Source organism: Felis catus, chromosome E2, assembly GCF_018350175.1.
Source record: "Felis catus isolate Fca126 chromosome E2, F.catus_Fca126_mat1.0, whole genome shotgun sequence".
NCBI lineage: Eukaryota > Metazoa > Chordata > Mammalia > Carnivora > Felidae > Felis > Felis catus.
Genome location: NC_058382.1, coordinates 38787839 through 38799776, shown reverse-complemented (window position 1 = coordinate 38799776; position 11938 = coordinate 38787839). Strand labels below are relative to the sequence as shown.

At 40.2% G+C, this 11938-nt stretch overlaps 1 pseudogene; it reads right to left on the bottom strand.

Annotated features, from left to right (window-relative positions):
* Positions 1 to 11047: 11047 nt before the first annotated feature.
* Positions 11048 to 11710, bottom strand: LOC123382219 (annotated as a pseudogene).
* Positions 11711 to 11938: the final 228 nt, after the last annotated feature.

The following is an 11938-nucleotide window of genomic DNA, read 5'->3' as shown; positions in this document are numbered from 1 at the left end:
GAGACAGAAGAGTTATTTTCTTGCTGGAAACAGTTATATTAAGAACTCAGAAAAGGGACTGATTACTTGGAATGCATGTTTTGGGATTCCCTCATATGCTTTTTGTCTCTCAAGGAACTATTAGAGGGAATAGATAGGGCAGAAAAAGGTGACTTTCTGATTATGTTGTAAAATAACAACTAAAACCAAATCCCTGAAGATCAGACACAAACTCTTAAGATTACAACCATCTCTTTCTCTGTTATTACTGGGAAGTGTGAATCCACCCCTTAGAGTCTCTTTCTCTTACCTCTGTTCAAAGTTGTTATGATGTCTTCCTCTAAATCAAAACCTGAAACCATTTCTCGTTAAAAACTAGGACAAAATTCAGACACCTACCATACCTGAAAAGGCTTTGCCGTATGTGCCTCCGGATTTTGCTTGGTCCTGTCTTCCCCACTTTCCCCTCTGCTGCCTGACTCCAGTCTCACTAATCTGTGAAGTTCTTTCTGTAATATACTAAGCCAGATCTTATTTCAGGTATGTTTAGTTGTGTCTCCAGCCAGGAAGATTTCTCTCAGATCTTTGATCGATAGGCTCCTGCGCATCATTAAGGTTGCAGCTTTAATGTTGTTCTGCTAAGGTACCAACTTGATTCTCTTCTCTATAGCAGCCCCACATTCTGGATATTCCCCATGGTCATGAACCTGTTGTATTCCATTCACGGCACTTTCCACTTTCTGAAGGTGATTTGACCGATTGATTCCTCAGTTTGTTTGTTGACTAGTTTACTTTCTGTCTTTCCCACCAGATGGCGAGCTCTCTGAAAACAGGATCCTTGTCTACTCAGTTTACTGCTGTGTTGCCTAGAACAGTACAGGGTACCTGGTATGTATTCAATTAATATTTCCTAAACAAACACATGAGTGGATGGATGGATGGATGGATGGATGGATGGATGGATGGATTTTATTTTAGCACTGTCCTACCTTGTTTCAGAAGTGAAGAACCCATCCCTCTTTAGCATAGCCTTACACCCACTTAGGTACGTATGGAAATTAATCCCTTTGCTTAAAAATGTTTGTCTCCACCTGTCTGCAAAATAGCATTATTTGTGGAGTTTTCAGATGCCATTGGTCCATTCGCTAATTAAATCAGAATCTCTGTGGGTGGGGCTTGAGCACTGATGAAAACAAACACAATCAACAAGCACAGTAAATCCCCTGGGTGTTGCTAACGTGCAGATAGATTTTGACACACTGCTGGAATACCTTACTCATCCCAAAGAGAGCTGTCAAGTAATCTGCTTTTCAGATTCTATGAACCGATGTTAGGAAATAAAATTTTAAAGTTTACAATTTGTATCATATGGGAATCTGCAAAGAATAACAGCGTGGAAAAGACACTATCCTTAACCAAAACAAGAGAGAAGTTTTCAGAAAAGTGAGTCTGAAATCCGACCTCCATTGGATCGGATTGTTGACTGTAGAGATTAGTCTTGGTATCTTGATTTTGGTACACCATTCAGTAAGCATTCCGTTTTTTTGCAGCTGGTCCTTGTCCTGTTTGTTCTGGTTCCATCTTCCTCAAAGGATTGCTAGGGGTTCCTTTACAAAGCACGGTATGATAATTAGAGCTCCTTGGATGACAGTGGCATGGCACTGATGGCGTTGCCACATATTTCAGGCAGATAAACATTGATACGATTTGAATGTGGTTGTGTGACATCACTGAGAGAGTTGAGATGTTCGGAGCTGCTGCGGCAGAGACTAATGGAAGAGTAAAGTGCAGTTGAATGAAAGAAGCCCATTTATGCAGAAATTGAAAGATACATGTTTATTATCTCAATATCAGGTTCTCCCTTAAAGTTCCCAAACACATGAATCCTGTTCCACGTGAATGTATGCATGTTGCTTTATATTGACTTTTGAAGACAGGATCAGTTGCATTTACATTTTAATCAATCCAGATGCAATGGACCCACTGTAATTACCAAACATTGGGAATCCAAATTTTGCTGATTAGAATTCTGAAATGACAATTTATTAGAAGAGCATAACGATTCCAAACGATTTCCTCAGGAGAATCCTCCCATTATTAATTATTAGCAAGAGCTGCTCCCTAAGAGTTCCCCAAAGGAGGTTAGAAAGAAAAAAAAGTCAAAAACTGCATAAAGAGCCAGAGAAAGATATATTGGTGTAATTGTAGCTAATGTGCTATGCATCATGACCAAAGAGTGCTTTTTATATCTCTTATTAAAAACGAAAAGTGCTAATTTAATTTTAAATATCTGTGAGAAAAATTACAGAGCCGAAAACTGCAAACAGACACTGCTAAGCACGAAACTTTGGCTCTTTTGTGACATGAACCTGTTTAGAGGCTGGCTTTCTGCAGGCCCCTGCTATAACTTTTCCTCAATGGTTCCTTGACCATGCTACTTAAAACTAGACAGATAGGATTAATTTGTCTCTTCCCTGCTCTGAAAAGACACACTGCATAGGAGCTTTGATCTGATCACACAGGGAGGTCTCCTTGTGGTCCAGCCATACTGGGTTGGAATCAGAGCAAAGGCTCATATGATTATATGTGTCATTGTTAATTGAGCGCTAATGTCAGTGTTCATTAGGAACAAAGGAACATGTGGCATTGCAGCTAGAGCTTAATTTTCTCATTAACTCTGTAACATTAAGTGGTACCTATGATACCCAAATCACTGTGTAACTTCATGGAAAGGAGCATATTGTGTTTTCATGTGGTTATGTTCTTTCAAAAGGCTGAAAAAATTACTATAAATCCATCTGGTATTATTAGGTAGTCATTTGAATATAATTGGTTTAGGATCGTGCCTTTTGTAAGAAGGACACCTGCAATAGACACGATTCACATCATACTTAGTGATTTCCTTTTCCTCCCACAGATGATCATGGACTGGTTTTCTTGGCATTTGTGACTGTCACTCTTACATACACGAGCCTCCCCCACCCCAATTCGCCTCCCAGAGGTTTTGTGACAGATTTCTAAGCCTTTCTCTTCCGACTGTACCTATCCCTGCTACTTACCCTCATTCTTAGTATTAATGGCAGCAATGCACTATCAGCTGCTTTGAAGTGTTGCCCAGCAAGCCTATGATCTGGCAAATTTGAAGGAAGTCCTCTTTCTAATGACAGCAGTGAGTGATACAGGCACCTAAGTACAGGGATATGCCAGAGCGATCAGGTGAAATCTATCTTCCCTGGAACAACTCGGAGCAGGACTGTGCTGAGCTCCTTGTAAGATGCTTTTATGTTGAATGATCTAGTTTGGGTTATAAAAATAAAAACAAATATCACATTCAGTTGTGACCTCAACTTGAAGTCTCAGCAATGAAATGAATAGGTTCTTGGGTGGTAGGAGGAGGTGGGACATAAAGATCCATTGCTCTGGAGGGGAAAAAATGTCAAGAAATATTTTGTCTATGAAGAGACATGAAACTAGATGTTTTTAAAATTGTCTTGGAATGCCTGAATATTAAAAATGGAAAAAGAAAGGGTAAAAGAAAGGCTTTCTTGTAACTCAGATTAAATAATGATTAGAAGTAGATAACCTTTGTACAGTTTTGTCCCTTTGTACAGGGACAAATTAAGATGGCTGAAGCTTGGGGTGAGGTTTGGGAGTGAAAAGGGGGAAGCATGATACATCAAGTAAAGAGATAGGAATGGGTGACTGTGCTGAATATGTAAGCTGGCAGAAGTAGTTTTAGGAATGGTTGCCTACCCCCATCCCCAAAAGGAAGGAGAGAAATTAGATGTAGAAAAATAGCAGGTAGTCTATGGATTACTAATTTCTGGTTTGCTTGAAGGAATAGAAGTAATAGAAGAGAGGGTGGATTCATTGGAATTAGAGAAGAGAATGGAAGGAATAAGAAAAGAGAGGAAAGGAGAGAAAATTAAAAAAGAGAGGGGAGAGGAGGAGAGGAGAGGGGAAGGGAGGGAAGTGAGGGGAGGAGAGGGGAGAGGAGAGGAGAGGGGAAGTGAGGGGAGGAGAGGAGAGGGGAGGGGAGGAGAGGGGAGGGGAGGAGAGGGGAGGGGAGGAGAGGGGAGGGGAGGAGAGGGGAGGGGAGGAGAGAAGAGGGGAGGAGAGGGGAGGGGAGCGGAGGGGAGGAGAGGAGAGGAGAGGAGAGGAGAGAGGAGAGGAGAGGAGAGAGGAGAGGAGAGGAGAGGAGAGGAGAGGAGAGGAGAGGAGAGGGGAGGAGAGGAGAGGGGAGGAGAGGGGAGGAGAGGAGAAAATAGTCCAGGTTCTCCAGCTTACCCTGAAGTAGAGTTGCTCACTGTCTTAGTAAATCTATCTCCAGATCCACACATTTAGGTGGTACTATTTTGGCCGCCATGCACCCTGCACAATGTGTTCAGTCCACCATATTGAAGGCACAACTGGTCAAGTCTGGCTAGGTATGAGTGCAGATCTCAGAGATGAGATATGGGTTAGAATCCTCAGTGGGAGTGTGGAGGCTATTTGATGACTAAGAGTTTGAAAGAGTGAAATTGAAAGGGCGGGTGTCACACTGAACACTGAGAGATGAGTTGTATGATGTGTGTGAGGAGATGATCTGGAAGGGAAACAGAGACGGAGAAAGTGGGGATGCAGAAGGAAAACCAGAAGCAAATAGTATACAAAAGATGGAAAATAGTAGTTACCTATCTGAGAGATTATTGAGAGGTTAACTATATTGAGGTTTGCCAAATACTAACTGTATTTTATAATATGGTGTATCATTGTGGATTTCTTGTTTTTGGACCTTAGCTTACCTCTGTGGAAAAAAAAAAAAAGAATTGACTGTTTTCAAGATGGTGGAATGGAATAAAAATGTAGGACTTCAGTAAAGTCAACATCAATGTAATTTCATCACTTTGATTAGCTTTTGGAAACAACATTGAATTAGGATATTTAAATATGTGCCTGTTTGAAATATAATTATATCAATGATATCAATAATAATGATATAACAGTTATTACTATTTGCCATGTTTTATTTGGCATAAAATGGATGTTGAGAGGATTTGCACCTACTCAGAATAGTCCTAGATGCTTGGCTCTGTATTTATGCCACTCAGTATTGGCCTAGAAGCTGTTGGCTAACAGTGAGGGGTCTGGGGAAGAATTGCTATGGTTTGAATGCTGACTCTACCTAGCACTAACTGTGTTACCTTATGGTGTTCTCTCAGGAATGACAAAGAGAGGACGATCTGGTAATGTAGACAAAAAGGGAGCAAGTCGTAATAAAGTGACTCCCCCATCGAGTTTTTGTGAGGATTAAAGTAGATATTACTTAGAAAATAGTTCTTGACACACCAGTAAGCCCTCAATATATGTTGGCTGTCATTATTAAGACTACTCCGTTATTATAACAATTCTGTGAAACAAACATACAAACAAATAGAAAACAACTCTCCCTGTTCATGTTCTGTAAAGAAGATAAAGAAGACCTTGGATTTTAGAGAGAAAAAGATACTCGTGTAAAGTAAACATGTTTTGGGGGATGGTGGCAGGTCTGCAGTTCTAATCACTTAGACTCTGAAATCCATGCTTCTCCCAACATACTGGACATTTCCACACTCTGCTCCGAGGTGCCTTGTTAGAGCAGGCACCCAAGGGGTCCTCCGTGTGTGGATTCAGGAGCAGGGAGGTGAGAGAATTTAAGACAGCTGAGACAAAGAGCCTCTTGTTTCACTGATGGGAAGCTTCCATTTTCTCTGTTAGGTAAATTAGGTCTCCAGGCAAGACATCCTATGAAAAACACTCTGCTGCTGAGAATAATAACAGTGTGACTTGAGAAACACACTAAACTATAATCCCAAAGCCTTTCCCTGTCTCCCACTATCATAATCCAGAGTTCAAGTTGAACATACTGACAGTGTTTCAAGAAGCTGATGAACAGTGTCAAGGTTCTTAGATTTAAAAGCATGTAAGACTTTCTACAATTCCATATTCTCTGGGCCAGTTGAAGACTTCTCTTAAGAAAAAAGGCAACTCTCAGCTCTTCAGAGTCTTGTTTTCAAGTATATGCTATGTCCTAGGTTAGACCCTGGAGGTCTAAACAAAGCAAACCTTTTTGAAAATTCGGCCAAACAGTAGCATCACCAGTTTATCTCAGATACTAATTAGCCAGTCTGGAAATGATATTGCGTTGTTTTTGCAAAGCTTCTGAGAAAAAACAATCAAGCTAGATATATCCTTTTCATTTCAATCCCTGTCCACAGGAAGTTAGCAACTGTTATACAAATTAGTATGGTGCTCCTTTGTTCTCTTGAGCATAGTATTCCTTTCATAATAAGCCTCTTTGTGATAACTTTTATTTGCCAGGTCCTCTGCTGCCCAATGAGGTAGGTATTTTAATCCATATTTTGCAAGATTGGAAAATTTAAGTAACTTGCATTAAACATCAGAGGGCTGGTATGTGAGAGACGTGGCATTCAAAACCAGATCTTCCCTATCTGAAGGTCATGGCTAATAACCTCTATACTGTTCCAGCACTTCTTTCCAGAACTCTCTCTGCTTTCCCTCTGTAATATTGCATGTAGTGAAAGTAGGAAAACAGTATGTTTAAGCGCGTCTCAATTTGAACTATTAAGCTTTGAGAGTCTGTAGGTTCATGCAAGTTATCCTACATATTTTTTAAGTTTATTTTTGACACAGAGAGAAAGAGAGCACATGCATGTGTGCGGGGGGAGGGGCAGAGAGACAGGGAGGCAGAGGATCCCAGGCAGGCTCTGCGCTATCAGTGTGGAGCCCAATTTAGGGCTCAAACTCATGAACCATGGCATCATGACCTGAGTCGAGATCCAGAGTCAGACCCTTAAATGAGTGAGACGCCCAGGCACCCCCAAGGTTTCCTATATTTTAAGCCTCTCTATCAATCCCAAGTGTTAATGGGATGTTTATGCATTGGGTGACATGACTGGCAACATAAGTTATGATGAGAAAGCTACGTATGTGCAGCTCTGTGCTGCCACTTTGCTTGTATTGATTCTGTATCCCTGTTAAAAACAAGCAAACCACAACAAAAGTAGAATCTTAACCTGTATCTGTTGTATCTTCCTCAAATTCTATAGCCTGCCTAAAAGCATTTTAGGAAGACAGATAAGTAAAGAGGCCGTCACAAAATACCATGATGGAGATGATAGAAATATTTACAAAGCTTTTTTGAAATAGGAGAAAAAGGAGTAACTATGTGGGTACTCAGGAAGGCTCTTTGGGAAAGGTGACACTTGAAACAGGTCTTCAACCGTAAACAAGTATTTTCCAGAAAAGAATAAAAAAGAAGGGATTCCAGATGAAGGGAACAGCATATGAAAACCAAGGAGGTATGCGTTAGCATGTTTTGCTGGGGAGCCCCATGAGCAATTCTGGAAGGAGAGCTTAGTGGGCCTGAAGGGTGGGGGTTATGGCAGGAGACAGCACTGAAAACATAGCTGTGAACCAGACTTTGAAGAGTCTTTAGTGCCAAGCTAAAATGTTTGCTCCATTCTGTAGGAAGTCGACACCCATTCTAGGATTTCAAGCATAAGCCTGCCATGGTTGGAATGATTTGAAAAGGTAAATCCAGTTCCATGTAGAGGAAAGCCAAGAATAGAAAGAGACAAGAAGGGAGTGAAAAATGATCAAGTTCTCCTCTTGAGAGCAAAGTGCCGTATTTATTGGGTGAAATGTTGATTTATCTCTTTGAGTTCTGTAGCTCTCAACACCCCTCATGTTAGTTTATGGGTGACTGCTGCTTTCAAAATGAAAGGCTTTTAGCTAGCTTGTTATGTGCCTTAATGAAATAAAACCTAATCTATAAGAACAAACAATCTTTAAAATACTTGAAAATGCAAGCACTTTGATAAGCCTGATGGATAAATTCATAAGTAATATACAGGAAACAAAAATTATTAATATCCATAGAGGGATTTTATAAACATGCTCTTTCATCCTTTAAGGAATGATGTGTGCGGGGCCCCAGTTTTACAGCAAGGCCATTACCTATGCAGTACGATGGGTCAGGCTATTCCTAAATTAGTGGCTAAAGACAGGACAAAGAGTATCAGAAACAGAGTTCATATTTCTAAATAAAAGGATCCATTATAAAATAGCTAACCTTGATTCTGAAAAAGAAGGAAACTTTAAGAAATCCACATGCTATGAGGACATATGAACATATTTTTGTTATGGATCAGGAAGAAAAAATGATGAATATTACCCCTCTCTAAGGCTGATTATCTGTCTGATCCACGATCTCCTGTCTCTTTCGGCTTTATGAATATGTGGCTTTATTAGCTTTGCTTTCTTTTCCCTTCTAGTGTTGTTTGTCTCCTGCAGTAGAATTTGTGCTGGCCCCAACCAAAGTGTCAGTAAAATCATCCAATGGCATATTGATAATTTTCAACTCTTCATAAATTTTTTTAATGCTTATTTTATTTTTGAGAGTGAGAGAGAGAAAGAGAGAGAGAGAGAGAGAGAGAGAGAGCGAGCGAGCTGGGAAGGGGCAGAGAGAGGGAGACACAGAATCTGAAGCAGGCTCCAGGCTCTGAGGTGTCAGCTCAGAGCCCAAGGAGGGGCGTGAACCTGTGAACCATGAGATCATTACCTGATCCAAAGTGGGACACTTAACCAACCAAGCCACCCAGGCACCCCGATAACTTTTACGTGTCACATTTCATGTATGGCTCGACATATTCCAGTTCCTCGGTGTTGACCCCTTTGGCTGTGTATTCCATCGGCTCTCTCCATCTTAAGCTCTTGACATCTCTGGCTTGGACTTCTAGATTTCCTCTTAGGTTGATTCTCACCCTCTGCAATGGCTATGCCTTGTCCTGAAGAAAAGTGATCTCTTCAAAATGCAAAGGTAACTTTTGAAATTATTGGATATCTCATCATTATTCATAGAATAAAGATAAAACCTCTTATTTTAGGTAGGCTTCCTTATCCTTCATCTGTATCTCTCAGGTCTCATTTCAGATCACTTTATCCCTTCCCTGTGATTCCAGTTCTAGAGATCTTCCTTTTTTTTTTTTTTAACATGGTACCTTCTGTCACAGGGCCCTTGTGCATCTTATTTTTTGTCTTAAATATTCTTTTCTTTCTTATTTGCCTAGATACGTCTTGCTCATCCTTGAGATGTCAGATGGAATGTTATCTTTTTTTCATTAGAAGCCCTGTATAATCTCCTGCAGTTGTTCGAATGTCCCCTGCCCATATATGCCTCTTAGATATGAGTTATAATTTCTCGAAATGTTATTATTTGCGAAATGTCTGCCTTCCCCAATGGACTGTAAGTTTCACAGAGGTGGCAAGAGGAGTACCTATTTCTGTTCTCATTATTTACCCACCCAAGAGCTAGCACAGTGTCTGGCATAAATTAAACACTCATTAAATCACCTTTGAGGGCTTTGTTTTAATGAATACAATAATGAGTGCTGGGCTACTGGAGGTGAAGTCTTGACTTCATTCTGGCTTTACAACTTATCCGTTGTGTGACTTTGATTAAGTAAGTGGGTTTCTCTGATTTTCACTAGCCCTAAATGTAAAATGGGAATGTAATACCTTCTGTAGTGCAAAAAGACTGCTAGAGAATCAGAGGAAACAAACTAACTTGTAGGAGAAAAAAATAGCAACCTAGCACCTGCATCACAGCAGTTACTCAAGATCACAGCTTGGGTTCCCCAGAAGCAGATGAGGAGATGCGGCTTGGGGTGCAGGATGTCTCTTAACACATCATTACATGTAAAAAGAAGGCAAAGGACACAGGGTTGGGCAGAGGGAGAGGTTGAGTTGTAAAGCAAGCCCAGGAGAAACGTCCACCAACCCAGTGCTCTCCTGCAACAAATTTCAATGGTTTGAATTTCATACCCTGGTCCATTCAATCCTTGCCTTGGACAAAAGTCTGCCCATTTACACATCTACACTCATACTCAGTGCTTTTCTTCATGGGGGAAGTTAGTCCATCCTTCAGTCACCTTTTTTTTCCAGTTTATTTATTTATTTATTTATTTATTTTGAGAGAGAGGGAGAGAGAGGAGGAGAGAGAATCCCAAGCAGATTGTGTGCCACTGGAGCCCCCAACATGGGGCTCAGTCTCACAAACTGTGAGGGCATGACCTGAGCCCAAATCGAGAGTTGGACACTTAACCAACTGAGCCACCCAGGCACCCCCATCAATCACCCATTTATGAAATGCCCAAATGGGCTCCCACAGTCCCTGCCTTTCATAAGGGTTCAAAACGGGCGGTCAAGAATATTGGTATTAAACCTTTCCTGATCAATGACACAAGCACACAGGAGACACGGAAGGAAATGATGGATGCTGAGAAGAGGGAATTAGAGAGAAAAGTGCCAATTAATCGCAGGCTGGTGATCACACAGCATAGTGTGAAGTGAATGGGTCTGTTTTTGAAGAGACTGGGAAGTAAACTTGACTTTACCACTTCAAGTGATTATTTACATTTACCAAGTACTTTTTACTTGCCTGTGTTTCAGAAATTTGAATAATGTGTAAATGAACTTGTTTAAAATGAAGGAAAAAAAAACATAACCCATGCTGATATACATTAATTTTGCTCTAAGATTATTTATGCAATAAACATAAAACTAGTTAGAAAATCCATGGGTTTATCGCTAATAAATAGCCATAAAACCACAAATTTATAATTAAATACAAAAAATATGAACATTAATAAAAATCACATTAAACAAGCATGGATTTTTCTTGACAGGTGATATTGTTTTGCTGAAATTAAGTCCCTGATTGTCTTGTGATTGCCATGGTGCAGGTTGTTTTGCGATTGAAATGTCAATTCTGTCATACACAATGGGGGAGTCAAACCTGTGATCATTTTTCTCTATTCAAATCAGTATAAAACTGTTGTTCCTACTGTGTGGTGTAGTGTGACTTGACCTTCATTTGGCATGCGTTTATCATTCGTGTAGTAGAATTGCCACAATTCTTTCATTACTTCCCAGCAATTAAAAGGGTGCTATTTGTGACTGACATTTTTTAAAGTCCTTAGTTTATTCATCCTCTCTTGAAAAATCTGTATAATCACCACAGATAAAGTCACTGCAGGATCTTTACTCCTTCTGTTATCCAATCTCTAGCTGAATTTTCGCCAGCACTAGTAATGACTTTTGCAGTTCCCTTGACTTTCTTCATTCTGTTCTTATGTTCCTTTCACTGTTTTGTTGAATCTCTTCCTTCTTTCTTAAAAAAATTTCAGTGTTTATTTATTTTTGAGAGAGAGATAGAGTGCAAGTGGGGGAGAGGCAGAGAGGGAGACACAGAATCTGAAGCAGACTCCAGGCTCTGAGCTGCCAGCTCAGAGCCGGATGTGGGGTTAGAACCCATAAACTGTGAGATCATGACCTAAGCCAAAGTCAGATGATTAATCAACTGAGCCACCTAGCGGCCCCTCTTGAGTCTTTTTTTCCTCATACATGCCATGTCTTGCAAGTCTCTGTTTGGCTTCATTTTTCTTTACATAATCCAAGGAATCATAAATCAGGCCAAAGTCAATTGTCTTGCCACCACCAAAATGGTTCTGAACCCAAATACAAAGATGATATTTGGTGCCGTCTGCTACATTTTGGCTAGTTTTTTTCCAAATATCTGCTTAGGTCCTCTTGCCTTTCCAGGCTGAAGAACATCAGTGACCATTAGTTGCCACTGAAGTATTTGGTTGGTCGTGAACTTCCTGGTTGGGACAATTACTGTGTCATTCATGATGGTGGCTGAGCTTCAAGAAGCCAGTGAGGAAAAGCTGTAACTAACAATTTTTTAAATGGGAATACAACTGTGAGCCCTGAAATTTTTTGGAAATATTTTTTGTACACAAAGTGGTTATCCAGATTATCCCTCATACAGAAACATTAATATTTTCTGTTATTTTTTAAAATGAAAAATTTGGATTATTTTTGGAGGATTTAGTTTTTGTGGTATCTATTGCTGAGC